The sequence below is a fragment of the Heptranchias perlo genome, chromosome 9 (genome assembly GCF_035084215.1).
Source record: "Heptranchias perlo isolate sHepPer1 chromosome 9, sHepPer1.hap1, whole genome shotgun sequence".
In the NCBI taxonomy this organism is placed as follows: domain Eukaryota; kingdom Metazoa; phylum Chordata; class Chondrichthyes; order Hexanchiformes; family Hexanchidae; genus Heptranchias; species Heptranchias perlo.
In genome coordinates, this window is record NC_090333.1 from 37,404,852 (window position 1) to 37,424,795 (window position 19,944).

A 19,944-nucleotide genomic window follows, 5' to 3' on the forward strand; every position below is an offset into this window, starting at 1 on the left:
TGTAAGAAAATGAGGGGGATGTAAATATAGGCATTAGCAATGTGAAACAATGATAGCCTGCCGGGAAGCATTTAAACAGGGAGGTGGCTGCAATACAAACTTTCTAAACTAAACAAGCATCTTTAGAATTTTTATTATCTCGTTTTTAATTTTGTTTTTCTTTCTATTTATGACTGCCCAATAATATACACCATTACCCAGCCTTTAGGGCGAACAGGTGACCTATACCCAGTCCTTCACCAGCGCTGTTTTTGACTGGATGCTAGGAAGTGCATGAGAATGTCTTGGGAAAGCTTCTCACCACTTTACCCTCCCTTTAAGCACAGCGAAGAATGAGAATTCATTAAACAGGAAACTGTTGACACATCTATATCTTTCCCCTCTGTCATGCAGAATATTAAAACACCAAAGCACTAACTGGCCATACATAATATTGTGAAAGCAGGTAGATATCCTAATGCCACCTTATCTGGTTTGTTGACTAGTCCATGAGACTAAAGAACGGTGTCCTGTGAGCCTGACCCATTACACTGGAAACATGAAGATACTTTCTTGCTGGAGGACATAAAGGCACTGTTGTGTATTGCTATACAATTCAAAGATACTGTCACAGAGTTAAGTCTAAGATACCCTTTTCAGAAGGACACTTATGGAAAGTAAATTGGGAAATTTTTACAATATAAGTAACAAGTGTTTTATATAGAATTTAGATCATAAAATATTTTGGTTTACATTTTGTATTCTTGTATAAATAAGCAGATGTTGAAAACAACATCAATACATCAAATTTCCCAATTTACAGTATTACTGAAACATTCCTTGTTATATTTAGTGAGTAAAACATTAGGTTTAGACAGTACTTAACCAGTGTTCAGAGATAGATATGAATGTTGTACAAAAGTAAAGAGGTAAACATTTGAAACAATTCAATGTTGCTCTGTTGATATTTGTAATGTCAAAATGTCTGAAGTAAACTTAATTCAGGTCATGCTGTCTTTTATTTTTCCTTCAAAAATGTAACAGTGTAAAAATATGAGGTGCTGGCTTTGGTGTTTTATTACAGCTACAAAAAAAGCTGTGGTTACTAATAAATGCTTGATAAAGTGGTCATGTGGTTTTAAATTTTCCTGTGTCTTTTAAGAAAACAATAAACTTTAAAAGTTATGAATGAAGCTGGATCAATTTACTGGAATTCTTAGAACTGTGTTTTCTTCTTTAATACTCTATTTGATGAAAATCATAAAAGAACTTTGAGGCAAATTTTCAAACATATTGCAATGTCAGAAACTGTTACAAAGATGGTAACCTACATTGCAACACCTTTCTATTTAAGGCCAGTTTTCAATGAAGATGTAAAGATGCAAGGAATTTTTGGTATATCGGGGATTAAGTAAAGGTTGCTGTAAATGATTTGTCTGCAAATTATCTACCAGTAGTATAGTGAGTTTGAAAATACCTAGATTTTAGGCTTTCTTACCCATTGTCAAGATGATATAAAGGATCGTTGATTTGGAATATCTCTATTTCTAGATAAATTGTCTAGCAGTATGTCAATCGCAAACTTCACTAAGCAATCCCATGGCAGGTGGTTTCAGTTCTAGTTCTTAATAAGACAAATTTATGTCACTGAGTATGATGTTTCATAAGAGTCTAAATAAGAACATAAGAAAGTAGGGAAGGAGAAAAGGCATTTGCCCATCAAAGCTGGTCCTTCCACAGAATATGAATCTACTTTGTAACCCATTTAATCACTAGAAGGAAAAGTTCTCTGTAGCCTCCAAAAATAATTCCAGAAAAGCAGTTCATCCTTGTTTCTCCACCATTCATCCTAGGCTGGTTGCTTTCCACAAATAACATTTTCTTGGTTCAAGTAAAGCAGAACTATAAATACAAGGCTGAATATCATATAATTTAATGATTCTAGCTATATAATTTGAAAGTCTAGTAATAGCAGCGCCGTTGCAGTTTCCCACAACAGTTCTGAATCTATAAACAGTAACAATGATTGACAAATTCAGTCAGAATGTTGGACTCAAGTTTTTCTAATTGATATAACATGCAGGGGAAGGGAAAGTAGGAACTGAAGAACTTGTAGGAGCTCTTAGACTGTGATTTTGTTACAATTTCTTGTACTTAACTATTTTACCCCCTTTTTATTTATACTTACCATTTTGTAATTTCTTCTTCGGTCTTATTCTACATTTCCATTTGGTTTAATTCTTTTTTCTTTTCCCTCTATTCTAATTTTTGGAACATAGGGGAGCACATTTATAATTAAATTTGATCTGCTAATCACTAAATCAGAAACTATACTATATCAAAAACCATTACATTAAACTTATTGAGAAAACCATCAGGTATTAGCTCAGTTGTAGTAAGCAACTTGAAATTGTTGTATTCTCGACACTGGCTGCATTTTCCACTGCTATAGAAGGCAGGACTGAGATTGTGTAATGATTTTGTGTGCCTTAATAACAGCTTGTGACCCTGACATAGTTTCTTGAACTGCAATTGAACCTAGTTATTTGTACTTTTATTCAGTTTGTGAGCCTAACTTGTAACTTACTGCTACTTCATAAAGGATTGCAGTAATGAGACTATTACTTGAGCTGAATTGGAATGGACATGTATGAACAAGGTTTAATTAATGCCCTTCTTATACAAAACTAGGATGTTCAAGTTGAATTTGCACTGGTAGCAATATGAATTCACCATAAATGAGCTAGCGATAGGAGCTGACTCAGTCCAACACATCTGCTGTGCCTCCAGTGACATTGAACAGGTTGTCTGATGCTGGAGTGGCAGCTGCAGCTCAAACAGCACCTCAGATCCCCGCGATCAGCCGAATCCCCCCCCCCACCAAGATGGTGGACCCACCCCATGGTGGACCGCGCCCCCCCGATGGTGCCGCCCCCACATCTGACTCTTCACCCGAGCTCCGATCTCTTCTCCCGAACAGCGACCAACCTCCGATCTCTTCTCCCGATCTGCGGCCCCTTCACCCGACCTCCAATTTCCTCCCCTGATCTGCAACCTCTTCACCCGACCTCCAATCACTTCTCCCGAACTGTGACCAAACTCCGATCTCTTCTGAACTGTGACCTCTTACTCTTCTGAAGATTTGGCAACAGGTTTGACTGTGAGGATTTGTATTGATTGTGGGATGGAACTATTATATAGGAAGGTGGAGAGAGGAGTCATTTTATAGTGGCTCTGGAGAGAACTAGGCAAATATCACCATCAGCTGTCAAGAGGGCTTATAGTTGTTGCTCTTCATCTGCCTGCAATTTCCTCCCGGAATCAGCTCCTTCCCCCCTTCCCCTGATCTCTTCCTGGCATCAGCCCCCTGCCCCCCCCAGTCTCCACTTCCAGCATCAGGCCCCCGCCCCACCCATGTCCTCCACGGCCCACAATCCCTGGCCTTTCTGCCCAACAGCCAGCCAGCCTGTCAATCAGGTAAAATTTATTGCCCTCAATTAGGTCGCGATCGCGGATTGTGACCTGCCAACTTCAGGGTTTCATGTTCAATTATCTTCCCTCTCGCTTCTGTCCCGTCTCCATGTGAAAATCTTGCCCCATATTTCTAGCATTAGTCCAGATTTAAATGTTTATGACCGTGACATTAAGGTGTGGATTTTCCTGTTAAAAAACTGCCCGAGTTTGGGTGGTGTAGAGCAGTCTGGCAAGTTAAATAGGGCAGAGAGACCCATTGCCAAGACTCCGCCCCAAAAAATGGTTGCCACGGGTTCCCTCCTGTGACCACACTGTGACTCTGAGCCACCCATCAGACGCCCGTCCCGCTGAATTTAGATGAATCAGGGGGCATAACTAAATGCCCCCTGAGATTTCCCTTTTTTTCATATATGAGTTAACAATTTTATTACCAATCTGCCTGGAGATAACACCAAGATTAAGGCAGTTTGGTAGCAAAACTAATTAAATTTTTAAAAATCAAATTGAAAAATACAGCTTGCATGACTGATTATTGTAAGCAGGTTTGGATTTGACTGTAAGTGTTAGATTAGAGTCTTATCTGTATCAGTTCCTCCAAGTACAAATACAATCCTTTGACTCCATCTGCTGGCAATGCAGCGACTGCAATCATTTTTTCCAAAATAATAAAGAAAATGATCACTATTATGTTTGGGTTACAACAGTCTGATTAAAGTGGCAGTACCAAGTCATGAAAGAATGTTTGTCACATCTTTTCCCATTGTTTCCAAACACACAATATGATATAAATTATTATGACATTCAATGTTTCCCCAATTACCTATGATATTGTTGTGCTGAAAAAGGAACATGGCTTTTCCAGCTTTTCTCCTAGCTTTCTCAAGAGGAAGCCCCAGCCTGCTTCTCCGACTGTGAAGCAAGGGAATCCCCTTCATCCACTGACTGCCAGGGACCGTTCCCATGGGTCCTCGGCTGTGGCCAGGTAGTCAATCCTGCCATGTGTCAGGCGGGCGCTGCAAATATTCATTCAAATGATCATAACGGCAGGGTTTGTCACCCGCTACCAGGCTCCCGTGCACCGTTCCCACCCCCTCCCCGCCTTGTAAAAATCTAGGCCTATATCTTTGTTGCTAGGGTTGGTGAGAGGCAACAGCGTAGGGGGTTCAAATGTCTCTGAGTTAGAAGCAGCAGCAGGTGGGGACTTGAGCAGCAGATAGAAGCAGCAGCATCAGGACTCTGGTGGGTGGTTGGATTAGAGGTGGCCACCGTTCCTGGGGCATGGTGTAAAGAGGTGGTAGCGATGATGCTGTATGCTGGGAATGGGATCCAACAGTCTCTTAGTTGGTGAACAATGTGTGGGAGATTGGGAGGCAAGGGACTGGCAACATCAGGCTCAGCCTTTGTGAAACTGGTCAGTCAGTTGCTCCAAGATGCACTATGGGTTTTTTCAGCGAGATTGCACTGGATTGGCATGTAGCTCCGACTCCAGGCAGTGCTGCTGTCCTTCAGTTGGGACCTGTCTCACAAATCTACAGCGGGTCCTGACTGAAGGAGAGCTGGGCTGCTGGGAGAAGGACTTGCATTTCAACCTAGCGCACTCCTGGTGAGAAACCCCATAGCACTGCTTCAGACTTTAAAACAAAATCCTACAAACCTATGGGCAGGTCAGTTGTTCCTACCATGGGAAGAACCAAAAACTGGAGCTCTTGGGCTGGATGAGATCAGGTTGTGGACTGGATACTGGGTGTAGGTTGGACATTGCTATGCTACTATAATAGAAAAAAATACCAAAACCTACTGACAGCTAAATTGAATAGTCCAAAGATCAGAAATAAAATTTACATTTTTGGATCATTTTTCGTTTTAGCCCAAATTGTTCAAGGCTAGAGGTGTCAGCTCTGGGGAAATACAATACATATCTAGCTTGGGTATTTTTCACCAGCCTTTGCTGTAATCAATTTAAATGATTCAATTGCCATAGAAAAAAGTAAATAATCAGGAAAAAAATCATATAATTGAATTAATCATATATTCCATGAAATTTAAAATGAATGTGTAACTTTCAGTAGCACATTGTGAACTATATATTGAAAATAAAATTATAAAATTAAGGAAGAATTCATTATCACAAGCACACATAGAGAGATGGGGGAGTAATGGCTATGCACATTTGAAGAAACATTCTGGTGTTTGGTAACTGTTAAAATAATGATCATGACATTTATAGAATCACAGAATCATAGAAAGGTTACAGCACAGAAGGAGGCCATTCGGCCCATTGAGTCCACGCCAGCTCTATGCAAGAGCAATCCAGCTAGTCCAACTCCCCCGCCCTATCCCCGTAGCCCTGCAGATTATTTCCTATCAAATACTTATCCAGTTCCCTTTTGAAAGCCATGATTGAATCTGCCTCCACCACCGCCCCCCACCCCCCCCAGCAGTGCATTCCAGATCCTAACCACTCGCTGCGTAAAAAAGTTTTTCCGCATGTCACCTTTGGTTCTTTTGCCAATCACCTTAAATCTATGCCCTCTAGTTCTTGACCCTTCCGCCAATGGGAACAGTTTCTCTCTATCTATTCTGTCTGGACCCTTCATGATTTTAAATACCTCTATCAAATTTCTCAATCTTCTCTGTTCCAAGGAGAACAACCCCAGCTTCTCCAGTCTATCCATGTAACTAAAGTCCCTCATCTCTGGAATCATTCTAGTAAATCTTTACTGCACCCTCTCTAAGGCCATCACATCTTTCCTAAAGTGCAGTGCCCAGAACTGGACACAATACCCCAGTTGTGATCAAACCAGTGTTTTATAAAGGTTTATCATGACTTCCTCGCTTTTATCTGATGCCCCTAGATATTTTTTTAAATTTGCAACATTGTACCTACTGAAGTTTCTGCAGGTCTATTAATATCTGGAGCATCATGGAGACCTAAATATTGTTTTATGTCCATTGGTTCACGTTTATTGTGCTCTGTTGATGAAAGCTGACACTGAAATAGGAGAGCTACAACATGAGAGACATACAATGGAAGACAGTTTAGAATGCAAAAAGATAAAAAGGAACATTGATGGACAGACATAAAGGAGAGCCAGGGAGAAACTGAATGGCCAAAGAACTTAAACAGAAACATGATGCATTGTGGGAATAGATATTATGAAAGATAGGAGGAAAAACTGATATTGATATTCGCATAAAATAGATTAGTTAACGTTCATGAAAGTACACCTTCTAACTTCTAAAAGATGGTAGTTTTGTGGAAATAAAACAAGGAGAAAGAAAACTTTTTGTACACTTCTAATAATATTCATAACTATGTAGAGCCTGAACTGAACTTTTAATAGTTCACACTGGGAACTTTTTTTTTGAGAAACTTAAGTGAAGGGACAAGGTCCACGCACCAAGATCGAAACAAGAAGGCAAAATAACTCAAGAGGTAGTGGCTAGGTCATAACAAGCTTGAGTTTTTAAAATTTGTTTTTGTAGGAGGTAGGGAAAGACTGAGGAGGTAAAAAGTAAGAAAACATAATTTAGATTAGGAAAGGGTGTAATAAGCCTTCATTTCAATACTGTGAGGATGCAGGGAAAAGGAAAAGCTTAGGAGGAACATGAAAGTTTAGAAAGAAGCAATGACAATAGTAAAGTTGTATCAGCGACATTAGAGGTTAAAGTGAGAGAAGAATCGTTGGAGTTTAACTGGCTAAAATGGTGCAGCGTACCAGTAAAGGGCGCTAGTAAACTTCCCGCTGATTGTGCAGCTAGAAGTACCCAATCAATTGAGCCATTGGTTTGCAGGGTTATGTGCAACTAAATGGGTATAATCCTGGCTCCAGTGATAAGTCTAACTCTTTAGATTCCATTAGTAAACCAGGGTGGCTGGCCAACCATGAACAGTGTCCTGCAGTACTGTGGACCTGTGTATTTCAGGTATCAGATTACTGAGTTTACCACAGAGGGTTGACTTTGTTCCAAGATTCCACCTGCATATGCGCCATCTTAGCGTCACCTCAACCCCATTTACCTCCCGCGTGCCCCCATCCGCAGAAAGGATGACAGTTATGAATTGGACATCAGACAACTGGTAAATGTGGATCTGAGGACTTGCCAAGTATCAGGAGCTCCTCACATGTGGCATGATGAGTAGCACAATTCATCATAAAATATGTGAATGTATTGACACAATCCTCTTGACCACATAATGGACACATACTATATCCCATTTATCGATTGTTCCACCAATTGGAGAAGCAAAGCTTCAGCAGCAGCTGCTTGCCTTTCTACAACCCAATCATGGTAAGCACCTAGCCCTAGATATATCTGACCACCAGGTACCACCTTTGTAGGGATCTTTATTTATTCCATGTTGCTGGGTAATTGACGTGACACCCTAATTTGGTAAAAAGATACTTTATTAGATTTCACACAAGAACCAATACAAGTAGCGTTGGGGCAGTAGTTTACAGCACAGAGCAAGAGATCAGGACACTCGTTTCACACTGGGTAGAGTTTTTTTTATTCGTTCATGGGATGTGGGTGTCGCTGGCAAGGCCAGCATTTATTCCTCATCCCTAATTGCCCTTCAGAAGGTGGTGGTGAGCCGCCTTCTTGAACCACTGCAGTCCGTGTGGTGACGGTTCTCCCACAGTGCTGTTAGGGAGGGAGTTCCAGGATTTTGACCCAGCGACAATGAAGGAACGGCGATATATTTCGAAGCCGGGAAGGTGTGTGACTTGAAGGGGAATGTGCAGGTGGTGTTGTTCCCATGTGCCTGCTGCTCTTGCCCTTCTAGGTGGTAGAGGTCGCGGGTTTGGGAGGTGCTGTCGAAGACGCCTTGGTGAGTTGCTGCAGTGCATCCTGTGGATGGTACACACTGCAGCCACTGTGCGCCGGTGGTGGAGGGAGTGAATATTTAGGGTGGTGGATGGGGTGCCAATCAAGCGGGCTGCTTTGTCCTGGATGGTGTCGAGCTTCTTGAGTGTTGTTGGAACTGCACTCATCCAGGCAAGTGGAGAGTATTCCATCACACTCCTGGCTTGTGCCTTGTAGATGGTGGAAAGGCTTTGGGGAGTCAGGAGGTGAGTCACTCGCCGCAGAATACCCAGTCTCTGACCTGCTCTCGTAGCCACAGTTTTTATATGGCTGGTCCAGTTAAGTTTCTGGTCAATGGTGACCCCCAGGATGTTGATGGTGGGGGATTCGGCGATGGTAATACCGTTGAATGTCAAGGGGAGGTGGTTAGACTCTCTCTTGTTGGAGATGGTCATTGCCTGGCATTTATCTGGCATGAATGTTACTTGCCACTTATGAGCCCAAGCCTGGATGTTGTCCAGGTCTTGCTGCATGCGGGCTCGGACTGCTTCATTATTTGAGGGGTTGCGAATGGAATTGAACACTGTGCAATCATCAGCAAACATCCCCATTTCTGACCTTATGATGGAGGGAAGGTCATTGATGAAGCAGCTGAAGATGGTTGGGCCTAGTGCATTGCCCTGAGGAACTCCTGCAGCAATGCCCTGGGGCTGAGATGATTGGCCTCCAACAACCACTACCATCTTCCTTTGTGCTGGGTATGACTCCAGCCACTGGAGAGTTTTCCCCCTGATTCCCAGTGACTTCAGTTTTACTAGGGCCCCTTGGTGCCACATTTGGTCAAATGTTGCCTTAATGTCAAGGGCAGTCACTCTCACCTCACCTCTGGAATTCAGCTCTTTTGTCCATGTTTGGACCAAGGCTGTAATGAGGTCTGGAGCCGAGTGGTCCTGGCGGAACCCAAACTGAGCATCGGTGAGCAGGTTATTGGTGAGTAAGTGCCGCTTGATAGCACTGTCGACAACACCTTCCATCATTTTGCTGATGATTGAGAGTAGACTGATGGGGCGGTATTGGTCGGATTGGATTTGTCCTGCTTTTTGTGGACAGGACATACCTGGGCAATTTTCCACATTGTCGGGTAGATGCCAGTGTTGTAGCTGTACTGGAACAGCTTGGCTAGAGGCGCAGCTAGTTCTGGAGCACAAGTCTTCAGCACTACAGCCTGGATGTTGTCGGGGCCCATAGCCTTTGCTGTATCCAGTGCACTCAGCTGTTTCTTGATATCACGTGGAGTGAATCGAATTGGCTGAAGACTGGCTTCTGTGATGGTGGGGATATCGGGAGGAGGCCAAGATGGATCATCCACTCTGCACTTCTGGCTGAAGATGGTTGCAAACGCTTCAGCCTTGTCTTTTGCACTCATGTGCTGGACTCTGCCATCATTGAGGATGGGGATGTTTGCAGAGCCTCCTCCTCCCATTAGTTGTTTAATTGTCCACCACCATTCATGACTGGATGTGGCAGGACTGCAGAGCTTTGATCTGATCCGTTGGTTGTGGAATCACTTAGCTCCATCTATAGCATGTTGCTTCCGCTGTTTAGCATGCATGTAGTCCTGAGTTGTAGCTTCACCAGTTTGGCACCTCATTTTTAGGTACATCTGGTGCTGCTCCTGGCATGTTCTTCTACACTCCTCATTGAACCAGGGTTGATCCCCTGGCTTGTCGGTAACGGTAGAGTGAGGAATATACCGGGCCATGAGGTTACAGATTGTGCTGGAATACAATTCTGCTGCTGCTGATGGCCCACAGTGCCTCATGGATGCCCAGTTTTGAGTACTAGCTCTGTTCTGAATCTATCTCATTTAGTACGGTGGTAGTGCCACACAACACATTGGATGGTGTCCTCAGTGTGAAGACGGGACTTCATCTCCACGAGGACTGTGCAGTGGTCACTCCTACCAATACTGTCATGGACAGATGCATTTGCGACAGGTAGATTGGTGAGGACGAGGTCAAGTAAGTTTTTCTCTTGTGTTGGTTTGCTCACCACCTGCCACAGGCCCAGTCTGGCAGTTATGTCCTTCAGGACTCGGCCAGCTCGGTCAGTCGTGGTGCTACCGAGCCATTCTTGGTGATGGACATTGAAGTCCCCCACCTAGAGTACATTTTGTGCCCTTGCTACCCTCAGTGTTTCCTCCAAGTGGTGCTCAACATGGAGGAGGGCTGATTCATCAGCTGAGGGAGGGCTGTAGGTGGTAATCAGCAGGAGATTTCCTTGCCCATATTTGACCTGATGCCATGAGATTTCATGTGTCCACCTCAGGAGTCTAGAAGAAAGCGGTTTCCACCCCGCCTGGGGTCCCTCATCCACTTCGATTCACACGTCTCTTTAGCCCCGCCAGGGTTGACCTCTTGGACTCCTTGTCCTCAGTCTTGCTCTGCCTGGAGCCACTTTTATTAGACAGCTCACGCGTCCTTTGTCCTGGTCGGGGTTGACCTCTTGGACTCCTTGTCCTCAGTCCTACTTCTGTCGATCTTGATCCTTCGTCAAATAGCTGTTTGGTGGGCTTCCAAAGTCAGCTGTAGTTACGTTACTCCTGCTATGTTTCTACAACCTAGTACCAGCGTGGGCTGCTCCTTTTATGCCACTTTTGGAGGTGGTTCCAGGGTCAGCTATTGACATGAGCCCCTGCCCTATTGGGGTCTCCCAAAAAATGCGAGATGCCCATTGGTGCCTTGAGTTCTTTGTTTGTTTAAGAAAAAAGGGTCAGCCTTCCCTGTTATCTTCCACCTTTCAGGGGTCTGCAGAAGCAGCTTATGTCCCACCTCTGGTCTTAACCAATCATGACTTTACACAGTAGCTCAAGGCTGTTTTGCCTCATCTTATCTGCTCTTGTCTTTGTGTCAAGGCTGGGAGTCCATAGTTCTCCAGGCCTCCCTTGACTCCTTCAGATTCCAAGCCAGGTTTCATGGACCAGCCTTGTTAGGCTTCATTGTTTATGGCTACCCAGTATCTGATAAGGGTCCCAGCCCTAACTAAGTCAGGGTTGTTTGTTTGTTTGTTTCATTTTTTAATTTGTTCATGTAAACCAGAAGGCGGAATGCTGAGGCTGCCTTTCTTGCAAGTTGATGTGATCTAAGAGCTCCCCACTCTGCTATTAGTCCCGCACGGTTCACACATCCAGCACCAGAGTATTTAGTCACATAAAATCATATTAAAAAAAAATACACATACAGACACCATTATAGTGATCTCATTTGCCCACTGTACTGTGAGCAAGGGTACAATCTTACAGCCCCTGCCTTGAGGGGGTGGAGTCCTCTCCGACCCCTCACTTTAGTTCCCTCATAAACTGAGTTGTTTTTAGGTATTCAGTACGGCATCTTAATTTAGCAATTATTCGTTTAACAAGGCGAGTAACATACATTAAGTAAATGCTCAACAAGAGCTGCAACACTACAAGGAGGTGAGAGGCAATACGCACACAGGGGTGGACTGATACGTTTGACTCCATGTCCCACCAGTGAGATTCCGCCTCAAGATTTTCAGTATCATCGTCTATCAGTGCATTATCCTGTTGGAGAAGGTAGAAATGTTTTAGGGACGTGTTAGTCGTGTTACCAAGACCTGGAAGTCTTCCATTAGCAGGGGAATGTCATAGCTGGCAACATAAGTGTGTAACTCGGTCCTAAGGGGGTCATCCACTGTCTCATTGATTTGTGTATGGTCATCAATGTTTGACAACACCTACTGTCCAATCTTAGAGGGCAAATGGGGCTTAAAGCAGAAGCTGGAACAGATGATCGGACAAGTGATGTTGTCCCCATACAGCGTACGACTGACTGCCATGGTTATGCAATACCTGTCCTTTCCTTGATGGCTGTAACGCAATGGGTACTGCCACCCTGCCTAGGCCAACATGGAGCAGTTGGTACTGAACCCACACGCGGGTACATAGTGGGTGGTGACATCATGGGGGCATAACCAGGCATCTTGGGCCCGAGCACATCCCGATAGATCGGGGGCTATCCAGGTGTAATTTCAATAACTGCCACAAAAGAGCGGAGATGTTTGTATCCTACTAGTACTTGCCCCTGCATTACGCCTATGTTCTCCACCCTGACCGGCCGGCTTCTCGAGCCTAATAAGGGGGATCCTCAGGACAAGTCCCATATAAGATTGTCCCTCGGATGCATGTTCTAATTGGATGCTGCATACATGGGGACCCAAGCCTTCTCACCTGGCATATTTGGGGAATTAGAGCGTCATGCCTGATATCCCATCTTTTGAAGTCTTTATTGGTCACCCAGTGTGGTAGGAGGCCTGATCCGATCAGGCGGAGGTTTTCCCTGGCCTGTTCGATCATCCAAGCTCCGTACACTGTGCAGATGATTCCCATAGATGCCTCAGCTGAGGCATTCTGGGTTTCTCTTATAAGGGCGTTGATTGTGTGAGTGGCCTGCCTCGAATGCTCTAGTAGATCTAAGATATTAACCTGGATGTTGGCCCCCTTGAGGAGGGTGCCCTCCCAGATATCACCTTCCTTTCTCAAGATCTCCTGCAGATTATACCTCAAGGTCTGCATACTGTCTGCTATACTCTATATCCGGTGTATTTATCCCTGCTAGGCCTCCAACTCCACCTAGTATTCCGTCCTGTATAAGGTCCCTCCTCTTTCTCTGGCGTGCCACATTTCTGTTTAGGATGAGCTCAGCCTGGGTGCTTTGCATGCGTAGGGCCTCTGTGGGAGTATAGTATTTTATGTATATGAGACCTCTGGATCCTCATTTCCTGCCATCCTACTATTAGTCTCCCAGAATGTCCCTATAAGTTGGTGCAGCATGTCTCTGTACAGTTGTCGGTGCTCAGGCTTACACCACTCGGGCAGCCCGATATTAATCAGGTTCAGGAGGACGGGGACGGTTTCATAATGTAGGTCATTATAGAGAACCGTATCTGTGGAGGTGACAAGAAGTTCATTGGCAGGCGCTGGTTGTAGCTTGGGACACCCTATCTTTGCCAGTTGGTCCTGGCCAGGCTTGGGCCGCGGGGGTTGGAGTCGGGTCTTTAGCCTCACCACATGTGCTTCTCCCTCGGGGTGACAACATCTGGGAAATCTCCAGTGCACACAGTGCCCCAATAGCATGTGCACGATACAGAGCTGGAACCTATTGGTTGAGTCAATGCTATATGCATAGCAGGGGGATGGGTTATCACAGTCCTCCCACGGCCTGTCATCCCTTCCCTAGTGACAGGCGGTATTGTGGTACCCATGTGTTCCTGTTACTCTGAGGCATGTGTAATATCCCTCATTATTTTTCCAAAACCGGGGCCAGCACTCCTCTTTGCCCCCTTCCATGATTGATTTAACCCTCTCCTGCTTGGGGTCGTACGACTGCCGTACCTTCACCCTGCCCTCCTGTGCATTTTGGACCTTTACCCCAAAGACCACCATTTGCTGCTAGACCCTCCCATAATCCTCACACTCACATCCTATGCACACCCCGGTGCCTTCTTTGACTCTGTATGTTGCGGTGGTTGTTTGTGTGATATTACATTCTCGGAAGAACAGCCCCTCCCGCGTGTGAAGGTTGGAAATGAAATATGGTTCTGTCTCATTTTGCAGGCTTACCCCTTCTACCCTCAGCATACAGTCTGGCTGGTAAGCTCCCTGGGAACCCCCAATGTCCAGGTTCCAATCAGGATGAACCACATGGCCACCTCATTGTGGGTCCATATTTACCTCTCTCCGTGTCACACATCTACAAGACATAAAATATAATACACCAGATTACGTTCGCGTAATGAACATGAAACAATTACATATGAACATAGCATTTCACATAATTATTCGGCTATCTGTTAGTGGCTATTCAACCATGGGAGTGGCATATCATTCCTTTAGCCTTCCTTTATTGTCAAGTTATCCCATCCCCATGCTGGCCTATAGGCCTGCCCCATCATCTCCACCAACACCGACCTCTTTCTAAATGCCCAGACACTACTCGTGGGGTGGAATAGTTTTACTTGAGTTAAAACCACGGATTCAGTGCTGAGGCATTCTCTTCAATTTATTCAGCCTTTCCTGATTTTAACTGATTGATATGGTATCATTTAGTGTTCTTCTTCTTTCCCTTCTCGGGATTGTAGACCACTGGACTAAGACGGACTACAATCGGCAATGGCCTTTTCCATTTAGCCTAAAAGATGTGGTCTTTTTTTCCATAGTTCAGGACCGTTACTGCGTTTCCCAACTGGTATTCAAACGGCCTGACTTTTTTGTCAAAGTAGCGCTTCCTCTGTTCTCTGCTCTTTCCGATTTTAGCAGCTACAAACTCATTAGTCTTATTAACATAATCTACCGTTTTCTCTAGCCACTGATATTCCATTGCTCCCATCTGCAGTGGTGTTGCCGTGGGCCATAACAAGGGCCCAGGTGTGCGCATGAGCCTCCCCGTCATAGCCTGGTATGGTGATATGCCTGTAGTGCTATGATGGGTTGATCAAATGGCCATCACGCACACAGGCAGCATGCTCGCCCATTGTGCGGGGTGATCTTTTTAAGCACTGTTTTTAAACTCCGGTTTCCCCTTTCTACAATTCCCGATGACTGTGGGTGATGGGATATATGCAGCTTGTGGGTGATTCCCATTAGTCCTGTAGTTCGGTGAATATCTTACTGGTGAAGTGCGATCCCTGATCACTATCTACCTGTACTGCCACTCCCCACCCGCAGATCACCTCACTCAATTGCGCTGCTGCAAGGGAGTGTCGACTTGGTGAAGCAATCCACTAAGCCATAGGTATGCCCGGCTGGCGCTTTGGGTAAGGGACCAATGAAATCAATTTGGAGGAGGGTCAAGGGTCCCTGTGGAGGAGTGGCGTTCCGGAGGAAAGCCTGGTTTGTGTGTGTTGCGGGGTTGTGTTGTAGGCATGTGAGGCATCATGCCACCCGTTAGCTGAGATCATCCCCCAACCCTGGCCACTACCCCACCCTCCTTATTTTGTGGATGGTGCTCTCTGCGAGCAGTGGCCCCCTACTGGATCTGTGTGGAACGTGTCAAAGAGTTCCTCACTTAACATTGGCAGTACGCAAATGACCAGGAAGGGATCTGCAGTAGATTGATACATCAGAAGGGGGTCTGCATTAGTGGCGTCTGCCTCACCTGTCATAAGGGAGGTCAGATGGGCCCATGGAGTGGGCTGAGGTAGAGGTCTAGATTGCTGATGCCATTCAATCACCTGTTGGTAGGATTCTACCGATGACTGGAGGTTGTGCAAGTCAATAATTGGGTGTTTGAGGGAAGTAATGGCAAAGATTGATTGGACTGATTCTGACTCCGCCAGGGAGTCACCTTTTGAGTGGGAGTCAGTCCCTTTGGTCTGGGCCTTGACCTCACCGATAAAACATGGTTGCCATCTACCTTTCAATGCGTCCCTTAATAGTTGGAATAACTTCCCGTGTACTAGAGGCTTACCATCAAACGTACAAAAGTTACTCTTAAAGTACAGAGGCAGGGATAACATGGTGGTAGTAGTATAGGCACTGTCAGACCAGATATTAATGGCATGGTCAGAGGTCTCAATTACAGCTGTCAAGAGGGCTGCCACCTTGTCATATTGGGCCAAGCGGGGCACACACTTGTGCTGCATCGTTTTATCGGGAAGTAACACTGCGAAACCTGCATATGCTGTGCCCTTGTGATGGAATGATGAACTGTCAATGTATACGTCTGGCACGTCCGCTATCGGTTGTTTAAGAACTGAGTGATCCACAAAATCCAGGAGGGGCAAGGGACACTCATGCAGATCACCCTTGTACAATAGCAGCTGAGGAAGGAGGGTGGTTTGCTTTGGGGTGACCTTTAGAGCCCGCTGCGTCAACAGCAATGTCCAGTGGCTCAACCGAGCGGATGAAACCAAGGTGTCCCCAGGCTTAAGTAGCAGGTTAAGAGGTGTGTGGGGAGAGTGCAGTACAGTCGATTGTAATCCTGTGATATACGTGAATTGTTTAACTGCCCAAAACGTCGCTAATAGATGTCTCTCGCAGACACTGTACTTTGTTTCTACCCCGGCCAAAACTCGCGAGGCATACGCAATGGGTAGCATTTTTCCCTGCACCTCCGGACATAGGACCGTTGCCAAGCTCTGGTCCGTGGCTCCTACCTCTAGATGGAATGTCTGATTCAGGTCATGGGTGATCAGGCACGTCACCTGCATGACTGCCACCTTAAGTTGGGACATCACGGTGGTGTGTTTTTCAGTCCATTCTGAATTCACCTTATCCTGATCCCCTTTTAAAAGGTCGTACAAGGGCTTCGCTAGCTCGGCGAAGCAGGGAATGAAAGATCTCTGATACCCTACCAGTCCCAGAAAGGATCCAAGTGCAGTTTTAGAGACCGGCAGGGGAAGGCGCTGAATGACATCTACTTTATGCTGATCGGGGGTTTGTCCCGCTGCCGAGATCGAACCTCCGAGAAATGTCATTTGTTCTTTCAGTAGTTGGGCCTTGCGAGGATTAAATTTGAGCCCCGCCGCCCCTAATAGTTGCAGCGATTCATCCAACAGTGTAAGATGTTCTGCTTCTGTGTCTGTCGCCAACAACAGGTCATATACATATTGCAATAAACAGCGTGGTTTGGAAAAGTTTTTGTTAGCATATGCCATTCGTTTGTGGAAGATAGTAGGGGCATTGTGAAAGCCCTGAGGTAGAACAGTCCAGGTATAAACTCTGATCCTGGAAAGTGAAGGCAAATTTGTATTGATCATCTTCCCGAACCGGAATGCTCTAGAAGCCGTTGGCAACATCCAGAGTGGAGAAGTGCTTGTTGCCAGTGGGTATTTGGCACAACAGTGTTGGCATTTCCCTGACCACTGGTGAGCAAGCGGGGGTTACTGAGTTTAATTTGCGATAGTCAATTGTCAAACGCCAGCTATTGTCCGGCTTTTTAACGGGCTAGATTGGGGAATTTGTGGTGAACGTGCTCATCCTAACAACACCCTGTTTTAACAAAGAATCGATGGTAGCCTTTACATATGGGTGGCTTTCAGAAGGGATAGGATATTGCTTGGCAAACGGATGTGGTGGGCTGTTCACAACCTCCTCTCCTTGCATCCGGCCACAGCTATGTTTGTGAGTCACGAATACCGCTGCCCATTTACACAGTAAGGAGAGTACCCGGGGATCCTCATGGGACACAGGTTCGCAATTCTCCGACTTCTTTATAGCATACACTAAATGCACGTTAGAGATCTCCAAAACACTGTCAGTATCGGTGGTGCCTCTCACTCAAGCCCTGACTTTTCCCTCACCACCAAGCCACAAATAGTCATTTGCGTAATCGATGACAACTCTACACTGACTCATAAGACCCGCTCCTATTATTCCCTGCTCGTTAGTCGTCTGCATCGTGACGGCAGTATCAATGGTGCATTGGAAATTCCCAAATTTCAACTGAATTGGTCCTAGCTGATAGGCACACTGTGTTGATCCGTCAAAACCACTCAGCACTGCCCTAGGCTGCTCTGCCCTTTTGTAATATTTGGGGCATGAGGTGTGAATGATAGTGACCGATGAGCCCGTATTGAGAAGCATAGACTGCGTCAGACCCCCTACTACTTCAGCGCAAACTACTGATCTCATATAGGTATCACGCTGAAACCGCATGCCAGAATACGTTTTTGTGGGAATCCTAACACCTTGCGGTGACTGTCGTCGGGAGGTCGGGGATGCGGGCCACACACTGGGTGCGCCAGTTGTGCTTGAGGGTGGAGGTACTGGTTGTGCCAAGGGTGTGCTAGTATTGTTCACCGCCACTGGTAAGGCCCCAATCCCTGATAGGGCACCTGCCGTCATTAGTGTGAGGAGTTTATCCATCTTTTGTTCTAGAGAGGAGGCACTGGGGGGCTCCTGGGAGGATTGGCATGGAGGTTCTACCTCGGGGCCCTTTATTTCCCATGTATCATAACGCGGTGGCTGTCTGCATTCCTTGACGTAATGGCCAGTTCTGGCACAATTGTAGCACTGCCCATTCTTTTGTGGGATATTGTTGTTTTTCCCAAAGGGTGGTCTTGGGGGTCCCTGTGGGCCTTCCACAAGAGTAATGGGTTTTCCCCGGCTTCCTACCATTGGCCCCCGTGGGGTGTATTCCCGTACCGCCCCCCATGCCTGCACTGCCGCTGCCAGGTGGTCGTCCCAATCGGAACGCATTGAGACTGACACCCGTAGTGCAGTGCGTACCAACCAATGCAGTTGTTGTAAGAACATCTGCTTAAACTCCTTGCCATGGTGAAAATCTTGCTTCCCTCGCCTACACTGGGTCCATTCATACAGATCATACAGTCTATTTCTGAACGTGATCAGGTGCTCAGTGGGGCTTTGCAATGTCTGAGATCAGTAGAGCATCACATTGATGCCCCTAATTCCCAGTACGTCATTGATCTCGTCAACAGAGCCGATGCATCAGCGTCCGGGTCAAGGGTTGAAAAGTTGATACATGCTCTTATTTCTGCATCGGTCACTGCCAACAGCACCTGTTTCAAATCCACCTCCTCTAACTCGGGATGGACATGCCTGAAATGCCCCCATGTGCTTTTGAAGGTGATTGGGTCGTTCCCCTGTTGAACTGGGCTGAGTTCTCTGGGTAGCGCCTGCGCAATATTTGGCCGTAGCGGCTCTGATTGTACTATGGTGGGCCCCTGTCCTCCCTTGGGTCCCGTTGTCGTTCGGGTTGTTATCACATTTAGGGGCATCAGCTCTTTTCCCTTCAACTCCTGGTTAACGTCAAGGGTAGGAATAGGGGGTCGATGGTCCCTCCCAGTCAAGAGTACCTCCTGTCCCCTGGTTATGGCTGAAACAACGGCTTTTTGGTGTCCCAGTCTGCCCTCCAGCTCGGTTATCCTGAGGTGACGTGGAATGATCGGCCTCTCTTCCTGGCTTAGCTATTTCTTCTCGCAGAGCCTCTCATGCAACCTCCAGTTCCTGGGTCAGATCCCTAATTATCCCCTCCATTTCCCGAATTCTATCTTTCATCTCCTGCGATCTGACAGCTAGCGCAACGGACATGCACCCCTGAGTCTGCTGCTGTTGCAGCATGTTTGTGAGGTCCCGTTTTGTTTTCTTATTCTCTTTCCCCATCTGGGTCTTTCCTTTGCCTAGCTCGAGGGCCCGTTCTTTGAGCTGGCTCAGTTCTTTCTCCATATTGGTTCTTAAGTGCTCGTTCCTCTTCGCTCAGAAGAGGGTGATTTAGCTTAGTAGGTGACAGCCTCTTTTAAGCTTGATGGTACCCTCATCCATCTGTTTCTGGATGAAGTCACCACAGGGAGATTGTCCCCACTATCGCTCACAACTGTCTTATTGCTTCAGTACTGTTTAATTTTTCCCATTCTGCCTGTAGGACCGACTCCAAGTTTCTCGCGTGACTAGCCATCCTCTTAGACACAAATACCACTGGTATATGCACTCCCTTTCGGTTGTCCCTCCCAAGCCAACATACCAGCTGAATAGGCGGTCTTGAGACCTTTTGTGAAGCCAAATGAGCACCAATTTTAGTCACGTCCTGGCGGAGTTGGCAATTTGTAGGGGTTTTTATTTATTCCATGTTGCTGGGTAATTGACGTGACACCCCAATTTGGTAAAAAGGTACTTCATTAGATTTCACACAAGAACCAATACAA